Source organism: Anomaloglossus baeobatrachus, chromosome 1, assembly GCF_048569485.1.
Source record: "Anomaloglossus baeobatrachus isolate aAnoBae1 chromosome 1, aAnoBae1.hap1, whole genome shotgun sequence".
NCBI lineage: Eukaryota > Metazoa > Chordata > Amphibia > Anura > Aromobatidae > Anomaloglossus > Anomaloglossus baeobatrachus.
The window spans coordinates 509006862-509030784 of NC_134353.1; the positions used below are offsets into that span (position 1 = coordinate 509006862).

General features: G+C 42.4%; 1 protein-coding gene across 1 annotated transcript in view; it reads left to right on the top strand.

Moving 5' to 3' along the window:
- CORO2A (coronin 2A) overlaps window positions 1–23923 on the top strand; it is a 287230-nt gene that overhangs the window by 88699 nt on the left and 174608 nt on the right. The window lies entirely within an intron of this gene.

Sequence of the window (23923 nt, forward strand, 5' to 3'; positions counted from 1 at the left end):
TTTTGCCAAAATGGGAAAGAAAAGATGTCTGCTGCTGAGAAGCAACAAATTGTGGAGTATTTAGGTCAAGGCATGACTACAATCAACATTGCCAAGACACTTCATCGTGATCATCGCACAATCAAGAAGTATGTAGCTGATTCACAGCACACACGTGTGCGTGCTGATAAGGAAAAATGGAGGACTCTTTCCAACAGGCAATTGCGTCAGGTTAAAAGAGCAGCTGCTAAAATGCCTTGTCATAGCAGCAGACAAGTTTTTGAAGCTGCTGGTGCCTCCAACGTCCCCCGAACAACAAGATGCAGAGTCCTTCAGAGGTTTGCAGCTGTGCGTACACCATCCTGTCGACCACCTTTATCCACTGCACACAAGCAGAAACGGCTCCAGTGGGCCAAACGATACATGAAGACTGACTTCCAAACTGTTTTGTTCCCTGATGAGTGGCGTAACGCTCGATGGTCCAGATGGATGGAGTGGAGGATGGCTGGTTGATGGACACCCCATGAAAACACACCTAAGGCGCCAACAAGGAGGAGGTGGAGTAATGTTTTGGGCTGGAATCATGGGGAGAGAGATTGTCAACCCCTTTAGGATCCCTGAAGGGGTAAAGATAAACTCCATAATCTATGTGGAGTTTCTAAAACCGCACTTCCTGCCATGGTTCAGGAGGAAGAACCGTGCATTCCGTCTCATGCTGCAAATAACACATGTGCATCTCTGGCTGCTATGGGCATAAAAGAGGACAAACTTATGGTGTGGGCACCATCTTCCCCTGACCTCAACCCCATTGAGAACCTCTGGAGCGTCATCAAAAGGAATGTCTATGATGGCGGGAGACGGTTCACTTCTAAGCAACAGCTCTGGGAGGGTATTTTGTTCACATGCAAAACAATTGAAGCACAAACCATCCAAAAACTGACAAATTCAATGGACAAGAGTTCATAAGCTTCTTTCAAACAAGGGGTCCTATGTGCAAATGTAACATCACCTAGAATAAAGTTTTGACTTGAAAACTGTTTGACTTCACTTTGTATTAAGCTGATAATGCTTAAAATTTCACAAATTGACCGTTTTGTTTTTCAAAATAAAAAGGTTGAAAACTCTGCTGTGCATAATAATTTGGAACATGCATTTTGAGTGTTTATTATTTTTTAAAATATACTGTTTTCATAGGCAGTTTGATCAAAAACACTTCAATTATACTCGAATAGTAGATGACTGCAAAATAACAATGACTGCAATTCATAAAGTTAATTTAGGAAAATATGAAAATATTTTTTGCATAATAATTTGGAACACAGTGTACAGTGTTCTCTGCTACTTGCTAGAAATCTATTGAGAAAAACGGATGTCAATAGGATGGTATGTGTCGTCCGTGTGACATCCGGTTTTTTTTTTCACGCACCCATAGACTTCCATTGAAGAGACTCGCGCGAAAAACTCCCCAAAACGCAGCATGCTACGATTTTTTTCTCAGTCCGATTTGAACTAAGAAAAAAATAGCAGATCGGAGCTACCTCATTGCTTAACATTGGTCCGAGTGCAATGCAAGATTTTCTCGCATTGCACTCGTGCGAGTTAATCACAAGTGTGACTCCAGCCTTAAGCAGACTGCGCTTGAGCCAAATGCTGCTAGACATAGCTTGTGATGACATAAGTTTGGTGGAAACTTTGTGGGGTTAATAGTACACAACATTGTATTCAAAATGCTAGATAACTGCATACAATAATAAGAGTAAAATATATCATAGCCACAGTATATTTTAAGTCTCTCTGCACAAAATGGAAAATAAATGACGAGTACGGTAAGTATCAGAGGTGAAGAAAGTTTTAACCCATCCACAGAATAGTCATTTATAGATTAGTAAAGGTCCCACTACTGGGTTCTCCTTCGATCAGCTGAGTGGGTGACTCTTATCCCTGTTAGGATGGCGCAGCAGTCACGCTCTATGACTGCAGACTTATGAATCCTCAATGCTGTCAGGATTCTCCAGTTCCAGCAGTGAGAGCAGGTTGTCTTGTGACTGCAAGTATTCGATATACAGTATATAATTCCATGTACATTCTGACTAACCTTGCTCAATTCACTTCTATTGAGGATCCTGACAGAGCACACTGTGCAATGTGAGCATTCCCAAGTATGCAGTCACATAAATGGACTGGAGACTTAAGGGGGCTTTACACGCAACGACATCGCTAACGAGATGTCGTTGGGGGTCACTGAATTTGTGCCGCACATCCGGCCTCATTAGCGACGTCGTTGCGTGTGAAATGCACGAACGACCGCTAACTATCAAAATTACTCACCATATCGTTGACACGTCGTTCTAATCTCAAATATTGTTGCTGCTTTTGGACGCTGGTGGTTTGTCGTTCCTGCGGCAGCACACATCGCTATGTGTGACACCGCAGGAACAAGGAACAACATCGTACCTGCGGCCGCCGGCAATAAGGAGGGAAGGAGGTTGGCGGGATGTTACGGCAGCTCATCTCCGCCCCTCCGCTTCTATTAAGCGGTCGCTTAGTGACGTTGCATGGACCGCCCCCTTAGAAAGGAGGCTGTTCGCCGGCCACAGCGATGTCGCTAGGCAGGAAAGTATGTGTGACAGGTGTTGGCGATGTTGTGCGCCACGGGCAGCGATTTTGCCCGTGATGCACAACCGATGGGGGAGTGCTTTCACCAGCGAGATCGCTAGCGATGTCGCTGTGTGTAAAGTGGCCTTAAATCTCCAAACCTGGACAAGTCCTTTTAATTAGGTAAGTTAAAGTCTTATTAACACCACATATATTTCTTTCAGCTCTCTGATCAATCTGGCTATTCGCAGATCTGTTTGTCATTCCAGAAAATCTCCATATAGTACATCTGGCCTTTATTACAGATAAAACTCTGTTACCCAGTTGTCAATCCATATACTGAAGCCATCTTTGTGTTATCTGTTATGTTTCATTGTCTGATTGCTTAGTCTAACTGTGATAAACTGCTTGCTAATATTGTAATACTGAGATCATGAATCCATTTACTGCCAATGATGCCGGAGGATCTTTCAGTTTTTATTTACTCATGGTGTTGCCTTTAATTGACAGAAAATTATAAACGTATTGTTTTTAAAGATACTAATGTCTTTCTTATGCTCTGCTCAAAATGAGTGTAAAACTACAGGATACAAATGTGTTCACATTGGGGTCTGAACCTGACAAGTTTACATTCTTACATGTACATTTAAATCCATGGTAAAAAAAAAAGTGCTTACTTGGAGGAAATAAACTGTACATTGTAGAAAAATCAATGCAGATCGCTCCATGTGAATTCCTGTAGTGCTAAAGTCCTGCTGCTTTGTTGAAAAATAGACCCAAACTGTGGCTCTTTCTTCTCACAATCTTTGCTGTTTGAGGCTTAAAGGGAACCTGTCAGGTGCTATATGCACCCAGAGCCACGAGCAGTTCTGGATACTTATTGCTAATCCCTGCCTAACCGTCCCTGTATACACTAGCATAGATAAAGAGATCTTTAGAAAAAGTATTTATAAAGATCTTTTATCTTATGCTAATGAGCGCGGGGGACTAGTCCCAAGGGCGTTATATCCTCCGACTAGTCCGTCCTCTTTACATGTTGGTACACCCACATGTACTAACATGCTATTCAATGCAGCGTCGCCAGTGGTTGCTGTGACCACGCTTCTGAATGCCGAGCACCTCCAGTCATGCATAGTATGAAGCCGGGTGTACGCGTCCCGACTTCACAGAGATCTAGTGCACATGCCTGGAAGTGCCGGCATTCGGAAGCGTAGGCACAGCGAACACAGGTACGCGCATCACCGCTGGTGATGCTTAAATAAATAGCAGGTTAGTACGCTCCTGTGGGCGGGCCAACATGCTAAGAGGGTGACTAGTTGGGGGATATAACACCCTTGGGACTAGTCCCTGCGCTCATCAGCATAAGATAAAAGATCTTTAGAAATACTTTTTCGAAAGATCTCTTTATCAATGCTAGTGTATACAGGGACGGTTTGGCAGGGATTAGCAATATGTACCCATTAAGGTGACGAGAAGAAAACCTCTAGTGTACTAATTTTTTTTTTTTTTTTTTTTTTTTTTTTTAGCAGCTGCTTAGGCAGCTTTCACATTACGTTTTTACCTACGTTCACTGGTCCCGTAGGAGCATCTGTCCGAACCTCCCTCCCCCACCCAGCAAAACGTGTTTTGTACGCATACGCCAACGGGGCCATTGGCTATAATAGAGCAGACAGAGTCAGCGTGTGCTCTGTCTGGCACCATTTTCGGGCATATAAGTTTTCTGCAGGCGGACACCCGAATGTAGTCTACTATGCAATGTGAATGCGGCCTTAGTAGTTATCATTTAGATTTACAATTTGCATTTTTATGAGACAATACAGCTGCAGTCTTGCCAGCAGGGACCCTTCAGGCTACCCTTATGCAATGTATTGTTTTATCTTCATGTAGGTAATTTTTTTCATTACCCAGCAGCACTTCTACTGATAGATGGGACTAACATGACTCACAAGCTGACTTCAGATACATTGCAGATTTGAACATGTCTTGAAGTTTTGCAACTTTAGTCAATTAAGCCTTTTTTTCTGAGTTTGATGCAAGACATTGCTAATAGATGTTTTCAACGCTTATGTAACTTCAAAACCACGTTTAAAGCAGGGAGTTGATTAAAGAGAAAAGCGCGCTAAGTACTTGTGACTTATGTTTTAGCCAATTACATGGGAACATTTCCATTAAAGAAAAGTTACAAATGCATGAGATTTTAGAGTAATTGACTGAACTATAGGAATATGTTTATGGTAAAAAAAAAATTCAAAGATTTAGCCTTGGAAATTAGCCGCCTAAGATACATTGTTCTTGATGGTTTGAGTATGCGTTAGAAACTGCTCATTCAGTAATTTGTTACGCAAAGGTTTTGTACGTAAATAATATTTATTCATTTTATATAGCGCTGTTAATTCCACAGCATTTTACATACAATGGCAACACTGTTCCCATTGGGGCTCACAGTCTAGGTTCCCTTTTTGAGTATATTTTTGGAGTGTGGGAGGAAACTGGAAGAAACTCGCACAAACACAGGGAGAACATACAAACTCCTTGCAGATGGTGTCCTTGGTGGGATTTGAACCCAGGACCCCAGCGCTGCAAGACAGCAGTGCTAACCACTGAGCCACCGTAAAGAAAGTGCTACATTTGTTGTTTATGTATCTAGATTTGACCTATTCAGTTGAGTCACACTGCCTCTCAATAAAGCTCAACCCCCCCAAACTTCCGCTTTCCATAATGCCTTTCTCAGACAGACCCTCTCCAAAATATTCCCTTACACTGCCTTTCTACATAGCATTCTCTCATTGCTAATATTCCGCATTGCTCTATTATGTCCCCTGGAAATTAACACCATTTTAACATTTTATCTTTAGCTCCTCATGGAGCTTACCAGTGCCCTCTGCATCCTCTGCGGCCCCTTGCCAGCAGGAGTGTGATGAGGTTAAGGCTGGAAACACATCTATGCGAGTAAAATCGGTCCGAGTTGGCTGAAAAAAAACTCGGCTGATTTTAGTTCACGTTAGGTCAGAGTGCAACGCAAGTGCGATGCTTTTTCTGAATAAATTAATGATTTTACTAGCGTGTGTAATGCGTGTGTAATGCGTATTTTTTACTATGTCATCTGCCATTCAGCTCTGCTACATGGCCGCTGACAGCAGACACAGACAGCCATGTAGCAGAGCTGAATGGCAGATGACAGCAGACACAGACAGAGCCGCACGATCACAATGAACTCGGGTTAACTTCACCCGACTTCATTGTCATGCTGCGGCTCTGTCTGTGTCGCGTCCTGATTAGCGGTCACCAGTCAAGGACTCACCGGTGACCGCTAATCCCCTGAGTGACTGAAGTTAGCAGCCCTCTCTCATACTCCCCGATCCCCGATCCCCGATCCGCGGCGCTGCACGGCATTCACACTGCTGCGGCGGCTTTTACTATTTTGAAAAAGCCGGCCGCTCATTAAACAATTTCGTATTCCCTGCATACCCGCCCACAGGCGCCTATGATTGGTTGCAGTGAGACACCCCCCCACGCTGAGTGACAGGTGTCTCACTGCACCCAATCACAGCAGCCGGTGGGCGTGTCTATACTGTGCAGTGAAATAAATAATTAAATAATTAAAAAAAAAGGCGTGCGGTCCCCCCAATTTCAATACCAGCCAGATAAAGCCATACGGCTGAAGGCTGGTATTCTCAGGATGGGGAGCTCCACGTTGTGTGGAGCCCCCCAGCCTAACAATATCAGCCAGCAGCCGCACAGAATTGCCGCATACATTATATGCGACAGTTCTGGGACTGTACCCGGCTCTTCCCGATTTGCCCTGGTGCGTTGGCAAATCGGGGTAATAAGGAGTTATTGGCAGCCCATAGCTGCCAATAACTCCTAGATTAATCATGTCAGGCGTCTATGAGATACCTTCCATGATTAATCTTTAAGTTACAGTAAGCCTGACATCAGTAGTATGCAAAGTTTTTGAGGGCATTTTAAGGGATGACATGCAAAAATATATTGCAGAAAATAATATGATAACTGACAAACAGCATGGATTCATGAAAGATAAGTCGTGTCTAACCAACCTGTTGGGGTTCTATGAGGGGGTAAGTTCAAACCTGGATATTGGTAATGCAGCTGATGTGATTTATTTGGACTTTGCAAAGGCATTTGATACTGTACCACATAATAGCCTTATACTAAAGCTCCAGAAGCAAGGACTAGGGGACACAATATGCAACTGGGTAAGGAATTGGCTAAAAGATAGGAAACAAAGAGTAGTCATAAATGGTACATTCTCTAAATGGGCTATAGTCAGCAGTGGGGTGCCGCAGGGATCTGTGCTTGGACCGATTCTTTTTACTCTTTATTAATGACCTTGTGGATGGGATTGATAGTACAGTGTCAGTCTTTGCCGATGACACCAAACTATGTACGATATTAAAAACTGACCTGGATAGTACAATATTACAAAAAGATCTGGATAAGATGTCAGAATGGGCAGATACTTGGCAAATGAGATTTAATGTTGATAAATGTAAAGTAATGCACCTAGGACGGAGTAATCCTATAGCTGCGTATACATTAAAAGGAAGTGAACTCGGGACTACAGAACAGGAGAAGGACTTGGGTATTCTCATTACAAATAAGCTGAGCAGCAGCACTCAATGTCAAGCAGCAGCTGCTAAAGCAAACAAGATTTTAGGGTGTATAAAAAGAGAGATTAGATCCCGTGATCCCAACGTATTGTTACCCCTCTATAAATCACTTGTAAGGCCACATCTGGAATACGGGATCCAGTTTTGGGCTCCACATTTTAAAAAGGACATTCAGAAGTTAGAGTCAGTTCAAAGGCGGGCAACTAGACTATTACAAGGAATGGAAGGCCTCCCATATGATGGCAGGTTGAAAAAGTTAGATATGTTTAGCTTAGAAAAAAGACGTCTCAGAGGAGATCTCATTTATATGTATAAATACATGTGTGGTCAATATAAAGGACTGGCACATGACATTTCTTCCAAAAACAATACTAAGGACCAGGGGGCACTCGCTGCGAGTGGAAGAAAAGCGATTCCGACACCTAAATAGGAAAGGGTTCTTTACAGTTAGAGTGGTCAGACTGTGGAATACACTACCACAAGAGGTTGTAATGGCAGATACTATAACAGCTTTTAAAAAAGGGCTGGATGATTTCCTCAGTACACAAAACATTGTTGGTTATAAATGACTTAGTGACTAAATGTAGAACTGGTGGAGGAAGGTTGAACTAGATGGACCTAGGTCTTTTTTCAACCTAAGTAACTATGTAACTATGTAACAGTAAATAAACACACACACCTGAAAAATCCTTTATTAGAAATAAAAAAACACTAACAAATTCCCTGGTTCACCAATTTAATAAGCCCCCAAAAGCCCTCCATGTCCGGCGTAATCCAGGATGCTCCAGCGTCGCTTCCAGCTCTGCTGCATGGAGGTGACCGGAGCTGCAGAAAACACCGCCGCTCCTGTCAGCTCCACCCAGCAACTGAGGGGAGTATCGCGATCAGCTAAGCTGTCACTGAGGTTACCCGCTGTCACTGTTGGAGGATCCAGCGGTGGCCGTGGGTAACCTCAGTGACAGCTCAGCTGATCGCGATACTCACCTCAGTTGCTGCGTGGAGCTGACAGGAGCAGCGGTGTTTTCTGCAGCTCCGGTCACCTCCATGCAGCAGAGCTGGAAGCGACGCTGGAGCATTTTGGATTACGCCGGACATGGAGGGCTTTTTGGGGCTTATTAAATTGTTGAACCAGGGAATTTGTTAATGTTTTTTATTTCTAATAAAGGATTTTTTCGGATGTGTGTTTATTTACTGTAACTTAAAGATTAATCATGGAAGGTATCTCATAGACGCCTGACATGATTAATCTAGGAGTTATTGGCAGCTATGGGCTGCCAATAACTCCTTATTACCCCGATTTGCCAACGCACCAGGGCAAATCGGGTAGAGCCGGGTACAGTCCCAGAACTGTCGCATCTAATGTATGCGGCAATTCTGTGCGGCTGCTGGCTGATATTGTTAGGCTGGGGGGCTCCACACAACGTGGAGCTCCCCATCCTGAGAATACCAGCCTTCAGCCGTATGGCTTTATCTGGCTGGTATTAAAATTGGGGGGGACCGCACGCCGTTTTTATTTATTTATTTCACTGCACAGTATAGACACGCCCACCGGCTGCTGTGATTGGGTGCAGTGAGACACCTGTCACTCAGCGTGGGGGCGTGTCTCACTGCAACCAATCATAGGCGCCTGTGGGCGGGTAAAGCAGGGAATATGAGGTTGTTTAATGAGCGGCCGGCTTTTTCAAAATGGTAAAAGCCGCCGGAGTAGTGTGACCACCGTGCAGCACCGCATCGGGGAACGGTGAGTATGAGAGAGGAGGGGAAAATGACCGACAGACTGTGAGAGAGGGACAGAGATAATGACGGACCGAGAGGGAGAGACCGACTGACAGAGAATAGTGATTGACAGACATTGTGAGACATCACTCGTTTCCAGTGTTTTAGGAAACATGCGAGAAATGTATTTAGAAAATCGGATGTCACTAGGATGGTGTGAGTGCCGTCCCGTGACATCCGATTTATTTACCCGCTCCCATAGACTTGCATTGGAGAGACTCGCAGTAGAAACTCGCAAAAAAGCAGCATGCTGCGATTTCTTTTTTTCTCAGTCCGTTTTGGACTGAGAAAAAAATCGCAAATGAGAGCTGAATCATTCATTAACATGTGTCCGATTCCAATGCGAATTTTTCTCGCATTGCTCTACTGCGAGAAACTCGCAAGTGAGAAGCAGCCCTAATAGCGTGGGAACGTACTCACGCTGCTGCACGTCGGGGCAGGGGCTTACTGATGCTTCCGCATCTCTGTGCTCCTCTGACCTAATTTCAGCACTACAGTATTATGTATTCATGTCTTTCAGACACAAATACATTTGCATATAAGAGTCCGCATCACGCAGGCCGCACCAAACCCCTTGGCATGCTGCATGCAGCCAGTAGGGCGTATGTTGTACAGGCTTTCTTTTTTGAAAGGTTCCTACATATACTGTATATCACAAAAGGGAGTACACATTTTTGTAAACTTATTATCTTTTCAAGGGACAAAGCTAAAGATATGTCACTTTGATTTAATGTAAAGTAGTCCGTGTACAGCTGGTATAACAGTGCAAATTTGGTGTGCCCTCGAAGTAACTCAACACACAGCCATTAATGTCTAAACCACTGGCAGCAAAAGTGAGTACGTCCCTAAGTGAAAATGGCCAACCTGTGCCCAAAGTGTTAATATTTTGTGTACACTATTATTTTCAAGCACTGCCTTAACTCTTGGGCATGGAGTTCACTAGCGATTCACAGTTTTCCCCTGGAAACCTCTTCCATGACGACATCCGAGCTAATGGAGGTTTGAGATCTTGCTCTCCTCCATCTTTTATTTGAGTGTCCCACAGTTGCTCAATAGGGTTTAGGTCTGGTGACATGCTTGGCCTGTCCAGCCCCTTTACTCTCTTTAACAAGGCAGTGGTCATCTTGAAGATGTGTTTGGGGTCGTTATGTTGGAATACTGTCCTGTGGCCCGGTTTATAAATGGAGGGGATCATGCCCTGGTTCAGTATGTCACAGTACATGTTGGCATTTGTGGTTTCATCAAGGAACTGCAGCTCCCCATAGTTGACAGCAATCATGCAGGCCCAAACCATGACACTCCCACCAACATGCTTGACTGTAGGCAAGTCACACTTGTCTTTATGCTCCTCACCTGGTTGCTACCACACACGCTTGACAGCATCTCAACCAAATAAGTTTATCTTGGACTCATCGGACCATGGTTCCAGTAATCCATTTCCTTAGTCTGCTTTTCTTCCCCCCTCCCCGCCATACACACACACACACACACACACACACACACACACACACACACACCTACCTTTAACCTCTGCAGAAAAGCTTTCAGCAGTCATATATCTATCTTGAGAAGACAACCCCTGGATATGACGCTGAACACGTGCACCCAACTTTTTTAGATAACGATGGCGAGGCCTGTTCTGCGTGGAACCTGTCTTGATAAAACGCTGTATGGTCTTGGCCACTGTGCTGCAACTCAGTTTCAGGGTGTTGGCAATCTTCCTATAGCCTACACCATCATTATGTAGAGCAACAATTTTTTTTTTTTTTAAGATCCTCAGAGAATTCTTTGCTATGAAGGTGCCATATTGTACTTCCAGTGACCAGTATGAGAGTGTGTGAGCGAAAATGTTACAAACCTGTTCCCCATTCACACCTGAGAACTTTTAACTAGTGAGTCACATGACACCAGGGAGGAAAATGGCTACTTGGGCACAATTTGGCCATTTTCACATATGGGGTGTACACACTTTTGTTGTTGTCTATTTAAACATTGCCTGTGTGAGTTATTTAGAGGTCATATCAAATTTAGACTGTTATACACTGACCACATTTACATTGCATCAAAGTGTTATCCGGTGAAAATATATAATAAAATATTTACAAAAACGTGAGGGTTGTACTCACTTTTGTGATATTCTATAAATGTGATAAGCAAGGTTCTTAGACATCATAATACATGGATAAGATGGAGTCAACAAGCTGCAATTGCATGATCTTTCATCTGGCCTATTTTCCAATTCTCAAGGGAATGAGAATTCTCTCTAAAAGCTTTTTGCAAGATGCACATGATATACAGTGTGTGCAGCAAACATTACATCAAGGATGGAATATGAAAATAGAATTGTGTACTAGTAGTGGTGGATTTTGTAAACTTCCACCTCATTATACAGATACTTTTTCTTAGGAAGAAGTAGATCATGACCTTTAAAAGGCTCCCTTGAGAACCTGTCAGCAGAATTTAGTAATATAAAGTAAAGGCATTGCCATTATAGTCCAATTTATGTATATCAGCTCACCGTGTACACGCTCACTCCTGGCCTCTCCCTGGAGCTCGGGCAGGCACTGCCAAAGCCCCATATTGCAAATTAGAAGAAAGGAGACACATCCACCTCTTCAGGCGAGGAAAGCCATGGTCTTTATTTTAGCATGCAGACAACAGATGACATGAATTATTTCACCTGAAACGCGTAGTGCTGTGCTGGTCATGTCATCCGTTGTCTGCATGCTAAAATAAAGACCATGGCTTTCCTCGCCTGAAGAGCTGGATGTTTCTCCTTTCTTCTAATTGCCATTATAGTGCTGTTGTCCTGATTAAAGCACGAGTCCAGGGGTTTTTTTTCATTGCACCGCTGGAGTACTGCTTTAAATCTAAGTCCTCGGACCCCTGTATTATACTCGTTCCGGTGGCTTCATCATCTATCGTCACTGCTCCAGTGTTAAATGGAGTGTGATGGAGGTCACAATTCAATATATCTGAGTATCTGGACCCGTTCTGGCTTTAGTTGCATTGGAGCTTGTGACTTAACTTCTGACTTTTGGAGAGTCAGAAGTTGTAGCCACAAGATGCTGCCTCGGGACCGGAGTGATCCTGAAAAAGTATGAAAACGCCAGAGGATGAGTATAATATTAAGGGCAGGGGACTTGCATTTAAAGCTCCACTCCAGTGCCAAAAACAAACGCTGGAATGGTGCTTTAGATTAAAAGCTTTTTGTGAAGGAATGTGATCAGTGGTTTTTGTTAAATCAGCATCTGAAGTTTTCTTCTAATAATATTTGTGTGCATCGGGGCAGGACTTGAGGGTAGGGTTTTCTACTGCTCTTCCGCCCACCGCTTGCCTCCTGTGTGCCTATGACAACTGATTATTCCTTTTTGAAAATTCTTGCCACTTCGATCACTCATGTGCAGTTTTAATCCACGACTGGTTTTGAAGTCTTCAATAAAATGTTGCTGGAGGCGGCACACGCACCTCTGCTAAATGACTTCTTCATTAGGTTGCAATCTCGATCTGTGCATGGTCCACTTCTGGCACCATTTTATTGAAGACCAGCCTTGGATTTAAACTGTGCATGCGACGTCCACGGCAGTGGTGGTGGCAGCGCAACATTTTAAAAAGGAATAATTTGTGACCTGTCAAAGAAAAACAGGAGGCCAGCAGTGGGCGGAAGAGCAGAAGACCATCTCAGTTCTGCCCCGATGCACAGAGATATTAGAAGAAAACTTTAGACACTGATTTAGAGGGGTTACCTACTACTTTTTACATTGATGGCCTATCCTTAGGCCATTAATGTAAAGTAGTAGATGATGATGATGCTATAAGGATTTAGTCATCGCGATCGTTAAGATGTTTTTAGACAGTAGGATCTTTTTAAGTTGTCACCTATCCCATTGGCTAGCTGCTAACTTCTTTTCAACAGACAGCCCATTTGTTGTTGGCCATACATGCAAGATAAAGCTTGTTTAAGTTCCCCGACCTTCCTATAAATGGGCTTGGTTGGGCTACAAGAAACTTGTAGTCATAGTCTCCCGCTAGTTCAAAGGATTAAATATGTTAAAAGCCACCAATTAGAAAATTAGATTGTCGACATTAGATTGTCGTCAACAAAATTAGCCCCTTCTAGATTCCAGTCATTTTTCCATCGAAAAATCGTTAATTTTAATGCATAAGATGACATAGATGGCATACAGATGAAAATTGTCCGTTTTCTATAAAAGAAAATTGGGCATTTGTCATACGCCCAGCCTTATTGAAAGCACCAGTTTACCTACAATCTATAGCTTGATTTTGCTATTGTGACCAAGGGTCGTGTTTTGTAATAAATTTATTTAGGCACAAAGTTCATGGAAATGCACAATCCAACAAAGAAACGTTCACTCCGGTAACACAATACAGCTGGCTCTCTGCATCAGCTTTATGGAGTATTATTTTTGCTGGTGATTGAATATATTTATATACCATAAGCGTGTTGAAATTTGCCAGATTTTTATTTTTATGGACAGTCAATTAAAATAAAAATGAATCCGCTATTAAAAAGTGTTGTAAGGTAAGAAAAATGATGGCTATTGCTGGTTTGTAAACACTGGATCTTGATTTGTGACTGAAACATTGCTGTGAGAAAGTTGTGTAGATGCTACTGATAACTGTACGTTAATCCTCATTATAAAGACATTTACAGATTCACATACCGATTACATCCAGCTTGGAGGTTTAACATATGCAATTACTCATACACCAAAGTTAAAGTATGATTTGGCGACTGTTTTCTTAATATATCACATACTTAACCATATGGATGCTGCAAGATGTTACAATATCTCCATTTAAAAGGTGGCACCAGCAATTAACCCCAACATGGCTAAAAAGAAAATAAAATTCCCCATAGCTTTCCTGTAGCTCATCATCAGTTGTTTTGTGTGTGCTGTACCAACTTTTCTCTGGGATAATAGATGACACTTCTCCTTGTAATGGTGCTCCTATAATCACCAGTGGAATACAGTATAAGGCCCCGTTCACACGCACATGCCTCCGGTACGTGTTTGACAGTTTTCTAACGTACCGGAGACACGTACACACCTAGACTAAGGTATTCCTATGGTTTCGGACACACTTAAGTATTTTGGCACGGAACGTGTGTCCGTCCCGTACTTACATGTGTCTGTGTGTTCCACACGCCGACATGTCCGTTTTCATCACGGGTGTCACACGGAACGCAAACGTGTCACACGTAACACACACTGACCACACGGATGTGTTCCGTGTGACACGCACCGGAGAGAAGACAGGTGTCTGTGAGAAAAACAAAACTATACTCACCTTCTCCAGCCCTCCTGACTCTGCCGCTGCTGTCACTTGCTGCCGACCGTCGCTCATTATGATAATTGAATATTCACTCCACTGCGGCCGGAAGCGACAGCAGCGGGGAGTCTGCAGGACCAGAGATCAGCACCACGGATCGCGACGCCAGGGACATGTGAGTAGAAAGTACCCGTTCCCGTGTGTTATCACGGATAACACACGGAGAACACATGTGTGCCATACACACAGCACACAGAGTGCAAAACACAAGTCTAACACGTCCGTGAAACACGTGCGTGTTTTTCACGAATGTGTGAGAGGCCTAAGGCTAAGGCTGTAAGGTCTCACTAGAAATCTCAAACTTTCAATGCTCTAAGGATAATACATATTATGTACAGTGGATGAAATAAGTATTGAACACGTCAGGGAGAAGTATTGAAATTTTAATACTTTGTACAAAAGCTTTTGTTGTCAGCTTCAAGATCCCTCCTATATGGAGAAACTAGTCGCATGCATTTCTCAGATGTGATCTTTGCCCATTCTTCCACACAAACACTCTTCAAATCCTGAAGGTTTTGCAGGCTCCTTCTATGAACTGACCTTTAGATCCTTCCATAAATGTTTTATTGGATTCAGGTAAGGTGATTGGCTGGGCCATTCTAGCAGCTTTATTTTCTTTGAAACCAATTTAGAGTTTCCTTTGACTGTGTGTTTAGGATAGTTATCTTGCTAAAATGTCCACTCTCATTTTATCCTTATTATCCTGGTGGATGTCATCAAATGTTTATCCAGAGTGTGTCTGTACATTTATCCATGCATTCTTCCTTCAGTTATTTGAAGTTTGACAGTGCCATATGCTGAAAAACAGCCTCACACCATGATGTTCCCACCTCTAAACTTCACTGTTGGTATGGTGTTTTTGGGGTAATATACATTGCCTTTTGGCCTCCAAACATGGTATTATGTCATCCAAAGAGTTCAGTTTTGGTCTCATCTGACTGGACTGTATTCCCCCAGTATTTCATAGGCTTGTCTAAATGTTGTCTTTAAACGTACGTGAACTTGCTTTTTGTTGCTTTGTCTTGTGTGGTGACTGTGCAAACAGGCCATGGAGGTTGAGTGCATTACTAATTGTTTTCTTTGAAACTATTGTACCTGCTGATTCCAGATCTTTCTGTACCTCTTCACAGGTGGTTTTTTGCTCTTCAATAACTATTGATTCTTTTCACTTTTTTGTCTGAAAGTTTGCTGCGAACACCTGGTCAGTTTATCGTAAGGTGATGTTCTTTCCACTTCTGGATTATGACCCAAACAGTTCTCACCGGAACCTTCAGGAATTTAGAAATTCTTCTGTATCCAATGCCATTGCGAAGATCTTGGGACACCTTTTTATAGGTCATCAGCTGAACAAGCTGATAATTTTTTTTTTTTTTTCCACGAAGTGTCAAGATTGCTTTCTAGTTACTGATGGATTTTAGCTGGTGTCATGTCTTTCAATGGCTTTTTGCACTTTTCTTTCATCATGTGTTCCATACTTTTTTCCTGTTTTGTTTCTCTTTATTACACATCACTAAATTTATGGACATCTATGGTTTGATTTCGAATTGAGATTGATTTTTATGGGAGAACCAGTAGGCTGTGTATGTCTGGTCATAAATGTGTGTGTGCTGAATACAATACAATGCATTATTTTTAGCTTATATATTTTACTTGCTCATTGGAGATGTTTAGTGGATTACTTACTCCCTTCACAACCTATGACGTACCCATATGTCCTGGTTGGGAAGGGGTCCCGACTTCTAACATGTGTGTGATTGCCAGGACATACCCATAAGAGCTGTGCATGCACGATCATTGCTGGGAGCTTTGCTTACATGACAGCCAAGACCCGACTCTCACAGATCAGAGTTATGAAAGGGAATAAGTAAAACAAGCTGTGACAAAATAAAAACATTATACCAGTAAATACATATATTTATGTAAAAATAATAAACAAAAAAATAAACATTTGTGATCACCGCATTCTGCCTACTAAAAATTGGAATAAAAAAAGTGCCCAAGAATGGTACCAATAAAAATATCAACTCATCCCACAAACAAGCCCTCACATGACTATTTCGGCAAAAAATGATAGCTCTCAAAATATGGCAATGCAAAACCTTTTTTTTAAAAAAAAATCTTTGATAGCTGCATGCCGGCGTTCATTGGAAGTCCATATTTCTGCTGTACAGAGCAGTGCTGTTGAACAGGGACATCATTAGGAGGTGGCGCTGCAGTTATATAGCACAGTATCTTGCATTGCTGCCAAAGGAAAATGTCCTGGTTCCTTGTCCATGGCGCTGATAGAAGCTGTGGAAGAGGTCAGTGCGGTGCTGGCACGTTGGTTCTATTGCTGCCACAGCTTCTAACTGTGAAACCAATCATCATTAGGGAGTGGAGATAAAAGCAGTGTGAGTGACACTAGCGCAGTCCCATAGTTTTTAGCAGGCCCTCAAATTGTCATCAGGGGGTGGTTCTGATGTCTCTCAGTCTGTCACAGTTCCCTGATGACGATTCGTTTGAGGGCAGTGATGGACCCTGTGGGGCTGCGCTGTTGTCATTCATTGCTTCTATCGCTGCCCCCCTGACAACGTCTCGTTTCACAGGAGCTGTGGTGGTGGAGATAGTGCCAGCGAATTACAAAAGTGGCTAGACTGTAAAAATGGTTAGTTAGAAAATACATTTTAGATACCCAACCAACCCTTTAATTTTTGTGGAGTCTAAGATCCTGTTAATTTTCCTGGGAGTTCTGTTAGTTATAATCTGGTTGCTGCTAGTCTCCCACAATGGGTAAAATGGATTTGTCCTCTCAAAACATTTCTTGTAGTCATAAAAGAGGATAAGCTGAAAAATGCAAAGAAAAAATGCTCCAGAACTGTTGTCATAGGCTGTGTCCGCACTTTGCGTTTCCACCTGCGTTTCAGCTGCTTTTTAGGTCCCTTTTGAACTGCAGCGTTTTCATGCCAAAATGCATGCTTTTTGATTTTGCAGCAAAGTCTATGGAAAATGTGGATTTTTTGTGCGCATTTTGCGTTTCCAAACACAGCGTTTACTTTGCATAATTTGTGGCAAAAACATGCGTTCAAAGAAGCAGCATGTCGATTGTTTTTGCCATTTTGGCTGCGTTTTGCTAACATTGAAGTCAGTGAGAAGTTGTAAAAAGCAAGCAACATCAAAATTCCAGCGTTTTACATGCTTTTTAGCTGCAGAAAGAATGCGTTTTGGACTACATAAACACATGCTTTTCTGACTTCAAAATAATGGAATAATTTACACACACACATAGTCCGAGAAATTTATGAAAAATATAAATTTAATGCTATTTTAGCACTAAATAATATAAAACCGCTATAATTCTATGAAATATAACAATTTTCTTTATTTTTTCATAAATTGTATATATGGCCCTTTTTTTTCCTCTTTTTTCATTGTTTGACTGTTTAAACTTTATTTAGCAGTGTCTTTATGTTCAAAACGCATCTGTCAAAACGCTATAGTAAATACGCATACGTTTTTAGCGCTATTTTGAGGTCAAAAGCAACTTTAGGCAAAATCAATTACTGCCAGAGGATGCGTTTGGAACTGCAAGTAGGAGACGCAAAGTGCGAACACAGCCTTAGAGGACAAATGATATAATTAACAAGTTTCTTTCTCTACGGTTTTCCAGGTGTGGTATTGAATATTGAGCGTGACCATGGACATGTAGCATTGTTCCCTTCTATATTAACCACAGTAGAGTAGAGTTACCATTTCCTTTTGTTCTTATGGTTGAAAAGTTGCTGGTTTTCATGATTTATTGGAATGCTTTATCTGATGTTCATGTTATAATAGATAAAAAAATCTAATATTTTCTAGAGCATGTAAACAATCCAGCTAACACCAGCCCAGATGAAGAAGGTCTTTGGATATTTCATTAGGCGTTGGATACTCTTGCCTTATCGAGACATGAGGGAGGGGGTTACACGTGAGACCATAATACAGCTGTGCTGCTGTAGCTGACTTATCTCATACTGTGAGTTCACTGCACAATTATGTAGACCTCACATTAATCCCCTTCTGGTAAAGCACCACTGTCCACTGACGTAATGCCTCCTCTATTCTGAATCTATCACGCTCTGAGCTTTGGGGGAGTTAACCCATTGCCATGCTATATGTTGCATAAAGAAATATTTTAATAATAAAAAAATCAAAGGAAACAGTATTAGATTGCTTTAAGTTTATTTTAAACACAAAAGTATGTTCACATAGTGCTTTTGTGTAGCTTTTTTTTAATTAAAACGAATGAGTGTTGGCAGTAAAAACACTGTACATAATGTGCTTATTTAATGTCTTTCATGCTGTTTTTTTTTATACTTTAACGCATTGAAATTAATGTAAATGGCAAAAATGTATGCAAAAAAACTTACATCTGGACAAGCCCTTAAAAGTTTTGCGGCATGTTTCATGTATTTCAACTTTAAGCATTTTTGCTTCATCAAAAATGCGGAGCCAGCCTATTTTCTGTCAATACTCTATTTATATTTTTTTATGCAGAAAAACCTCACTACAAAAAAAGCAGTGTGAGTGATAAATTCCTTTTACTTATGAAGAGACTTTAAATCTTACATTCCATGCAGTATTTCCCATTTTTCACTATGGATATGTACCTTAGGCTATGTGCCCACGTGTGCATATTGCATGTAGTTACGCTGCGTTCTGCATTGCAGTGTAACTGCATGCGTCCTGCGTCCCCTGTACAATCTATGAAGATTGTGCATAATCCATGGCCACGTTGCGTTTTAGAACACAGTGATTTGCATGCTGCCAAATCGCTGCGTTCTAAAAAGGAACATGTCACTTCTTTCGTGCCCTTTGCATGCTGTCTCCATTCTGTCTAGAGCAGGGGTCTCAAACTCGGCTGGGTGTATGGGCCGCACAGAGGAAAAAAATAATTTGGGGGGGCCGCATTCTTTGCAGGACAAAGTGACATTTTTATTGGATATATATGTATGTATGTATGTGTATATATGTATATATATATGTATATGTATATGTGTATGTATATGTGTATGTATGTATATGTATATGTGTATGTATATGTGTATGTATATATATGTATATATATGTATATATGTGTATGTATATATGTGTATGTATATATGTGTATGTATATATGTGTATATATGTGTATATATATATGTGTATGTATATGTGTATATATGTATATATATGTATATATATATATATGTGTATATATATGTATGTATATGTGTGTATGTATGTAACTAATAGTCTTACAATTAGCACTATATAGAAATTTTGACCAACATCTTTTAGTAATGTTCCCCATATTGTTGTAACGTCCCCATCCTAAAGTAATGTTCCCCATCCTTGTCCCCATGTTATAGTAATGTGCCTCATCCTTGTCCCCCATCTTATAGTAATGTTCCCCCATCCTTGTCCCCTTGTAGCAATGTCCCCATCCTATAGTACTGTCCCCATTCTATAGTAATGTGCCCATCCTTTAGTAATGTGCCAACCTTGTCCCCACCCTATAGTAATGTCCCCAGCATTATCCCTATTCTATAGTAATGTTTCTCATCATTGTCCCCTTGTAGTAATGTCCCTATCCTACAGTAATTTGCCCACCTTGTCCCCATCCTATAGTCATGTGCCCATCCTAGTCCCTATCCTATAGTAATGTCCCCAGCCTTGTTCCCATTCTATAGTAATGTGCCCATCCTATAGTAATGTCCCCAGCCTTGTTCCCATTCTATAGTAATGTGCCCATCCTATAGTAATGTCCCCAGCATTATACCTATTCTATAGTAATGTTTCCGATCCTTGTCCCCTTGTAGTAATGTCCCTAGCCTACAGGACTGTGCCCACCTTGTCCTCATCCTATAGTACTGTGCCCACCTTGTCCCCATCCTATAGTAATGTGCCCATCCTAGTCCCTATCCCATAGTAATGTCCCCATACTATAGTAATAATGTCCCCATCCAATAGTATTGTGCCCATCCTTGTAATGTCCCAATCCTATAGTAATGTCCCCAGCCTTATCCCCATCTCATAGTAATGTGCGCACTTTGTCCCCATCCTGTAGTAATGAGTCAGCAGCTCCCCTTCCACAGACGCCGGAGTGAAGCTGAGGGGAGTGGTCTGCGGCCCCAGATCCACAGTGATTGTAGAGATCAGTCACAAGGCCGGTCTCTCCAATCAGAGCTGGGGGCGGATGAAACACAGGTCACCCAGCTCCAGCCAATGATCAGGGCTACAGCTGTCCTGATCTTGGCTGGATTTCAATATTTCAGCGATTTTCAATGGCTGAAATATTAGTGGCTGTGATTTGGCTGAGCAGCGTTCGTCAGCCAATCACAGCCTCCATAGCTCCGGGGAGGAGACACCACCCCTCCTGAGGTCCCCTCCTCCCCGGGCTGCGATTTCGCCATGACATACTGGGTACGTCATGGGTCCTTAAGTACCAGGGAGCCATAACGTACCCAGTACGTTATAGGTCGCTAAGGGGTTAACGTCCAACACACACACACACACACACACACACACACACACTTCTTCTCACCTGTCCCGCGCTCCCTCGGCTGCCTCATCTCTGCTTCGTGCGGCCCCCAGGCCCGTGCCACTGTTCACTATCGCGGCAGCTGCAGTGTCACTGTCAGTGATTTATGTGAGATGATTGTATTGCCGGCGCGAGAGCGCAGCGCCTGCAGAACATTCATCTGACATAAAGCGCAGACAGTGGCTGCGGCCCCTGCACCTGCCGCGATAGTGAACAGGGGCACGGGCCTGGGGGCTGCACGAACTACCCTGAGGGGCCGCGTGTTTGAGACCCCTGGTCTAGAGGGAGAGGCAGCATCCAGAGCGCACAAATTCTGCAGTCGGCAAAGTTTCAGAACGGAGCTTTTCAGCTGCGCTCTGAAGCGGACATGCAGTGACGTTACGCTGCAGTGCAGAGCGCACACATGTGGGCACATAGCATCAATGAGATATAGTGAAAGGCTATCTCACATTTATTGCCTACTGGCCACACATCCTCTATTACCAAGCAGCTTCCTCAACATCTCAGGGCCACTGCTTCTTTAACCGTACAGCTAAATAATTATTCATCAGGGAATCTAATGGACTCTCTAAAGTATAATTAGAATACAGTTCCATTTAACAAAGATCTGCAGTGGAAAGAGCATTTTTAATAAACGAGTATTTTTCTATACTGCTGTTTATAATGTTTATATAAAGATAAAGTAACATACAATAGTCCTAGAACTATCGAAAAATATTAGTCATTCAGTAAATTACAAATATAGGGGCTGTCCCATTTTTAAAAGCAAGAACAAACAATGTTTACATGCACGTGTGTATGCATGTATGTATATATGTGTAAGAAAAAAAAATATATAAATATACTGGCCAAAAGTGTTGGCCCTCTTGAAATTAGGTATTTTATTTTTTTTTCCAGAAACTAGAGAATCGGTGCAGTTACACATGTTTTGTGATTCACATATTTACTACTTTTGTGTGTATTGGAAAAACACACAGACGCAAATTACATAATTTCACAAAAAACAAAACAAAATTGTTGGCACCTTTCCAAAGTTGTAGGTAAACAAGTTTTGTTTCACGCATTTGATGCTTGTTGAAACTCACCTGTGGCAAGTAACAGATGAGGGCAATATTAAAATCACACCTAAGGCCCGTTTCACACGTCAGTGAAAAACACTGACGTTTTTCACTGGTGTGTAAAACACGCATATGTCCCTCCGTGTGCCGTGAATTACGGCACACGTGGGTTGTTTAAGTGCAATCTGGGCTCCGTTCTCCGTGGCCCGTGATTGCACTTAGAGATTAACTCACCTGTGCCCGCTCCCGCTCTCCATGGTGCTGATCGCTCCCGCGGTGCAGCATCCGGCCGGCGCTGATCTCCGCAGCAGCTGCTTCCGGGTCGGCTGTGTCGTGCATCATGAATATGCGCGACAGTAATGAGCCAGCTCTGAAGCAGCAGGCAGAACGGGCTGCAGAGAGCGCCGCTGAAGCCGGGTGAGTAAAAATGTTTTTTTTATTTTAAAAGCATGTTTTTTTTTTCTGGCACGTGTTTCACGGACCACACCACTGCGTGGTCCAAAATGGACATGTCTCCGTGCGGCAATCACGGACACGCGTGAACGCTGCACGGAGACATGGTCAGTGAAACACACTGACGTGTGAGCAGACCCATTCATTATAATGGGTCTGCGTATGTCAGTGATTCTGGTACGTTTAAAAAAAAAAAGCACAAACGTACCAGAATCACTGACGTGTCAAAGGGGCCTAAACCAGATAAAAAAAAAGGTAGAAGTTGAGTCAATTTTTGCAGTGTCTGTGTGTGCCATATTAAGCATGAAGGACAGAAAGAGGAGAAGAGAACTCTCATAGGCATGGCATTCACTACAGCTTCACAGGTCGGCACTGGAATCCTCTTCCTCTTTTCCATAACAATATCACTGAGCTAGTGGATGTTACCTTCCATTTGAGGATGCCCCAAAGATTCTCAATAGGGTTTAGATTTAGCACATTTACCCTCAGTTTCTTCAGCAAGACAGTAAATGCCTTGGACTTGTTTGGAGTCATTATCATATAAATACTGTCCTGTTGCCCAGTTTCTAAAGAGAGGGGATCATGCTCTGCTTCAGTATGTCACAGTACATGTTGGCATTCATGGCTCCCTCAATGAACTGTAGAACCGTTTAAGCTGGCAGCAAGCATGCGTACAGCCCTAAACCATGACGCTCCCACTATCATGCATGACTGGCAAGACACACTTGTCTTTGTACTCATCATCTAGTTGCCCCTACACACACTTGACATTATCTGAACCAAATAAGTTTGTCTTGGCCTCATCAGACCACAGGACATGGTTTCAGTAGTGCATGATCTTAGTCTGCTTGTGTTTTGCAAACTGATTGTAGGCTTTCTTGTGCATCTTCTTTAGAAGAGGCTTTCTTCTGAGATGACAGTCCTGCCAACCAATTTGATGCAGTGTTTGGTCTGCGTACTGACTCACTTAACTCCTCCCCCTCCCCCCCCCCTTTAACCTGTGCAGCAATGCTGGCAACACTCATACGTTTACTTTAAAGACATAGTCCCTGGATATGACTTTGAGCACGTGCAATTAACTTTTTTGGTCGACCATGGCAAGGCCTTATCAGAGTAGAACTTATTTTGTAACGCCTTACGGTCTTGACCACTGTTCTGCAGCTCCATATCAGAGTGTTGTCAATCTTCTTGCAGCCTAGGTAATCTTTATGTTGAGCAACTATTCTTTTTTTGTTTTGTTTTTTTTGTTTTTTTTTAGATCCTCAGAGAATTTTTTGCCATGAGGTGCCATGTTGAACTTCCAGTGACCAGTATGTGTGTATGAGTGATTAAAACCAAATTAACACCACTTGCTCCCCATTCACATTTGAGACCTTGTAATAGTAATGAGTCATGATACAGGGGAAGGGAAATGTCTAATTGGGCACAATTTCTACATTTTCACTTAGGAGTATACTCTCTTTTGTTGCCAGTGGTTTAGACATTAATGGCTGTGTGGGTTATTTAGAGGGCACACCAATAGTTGATCTGCTAGGACT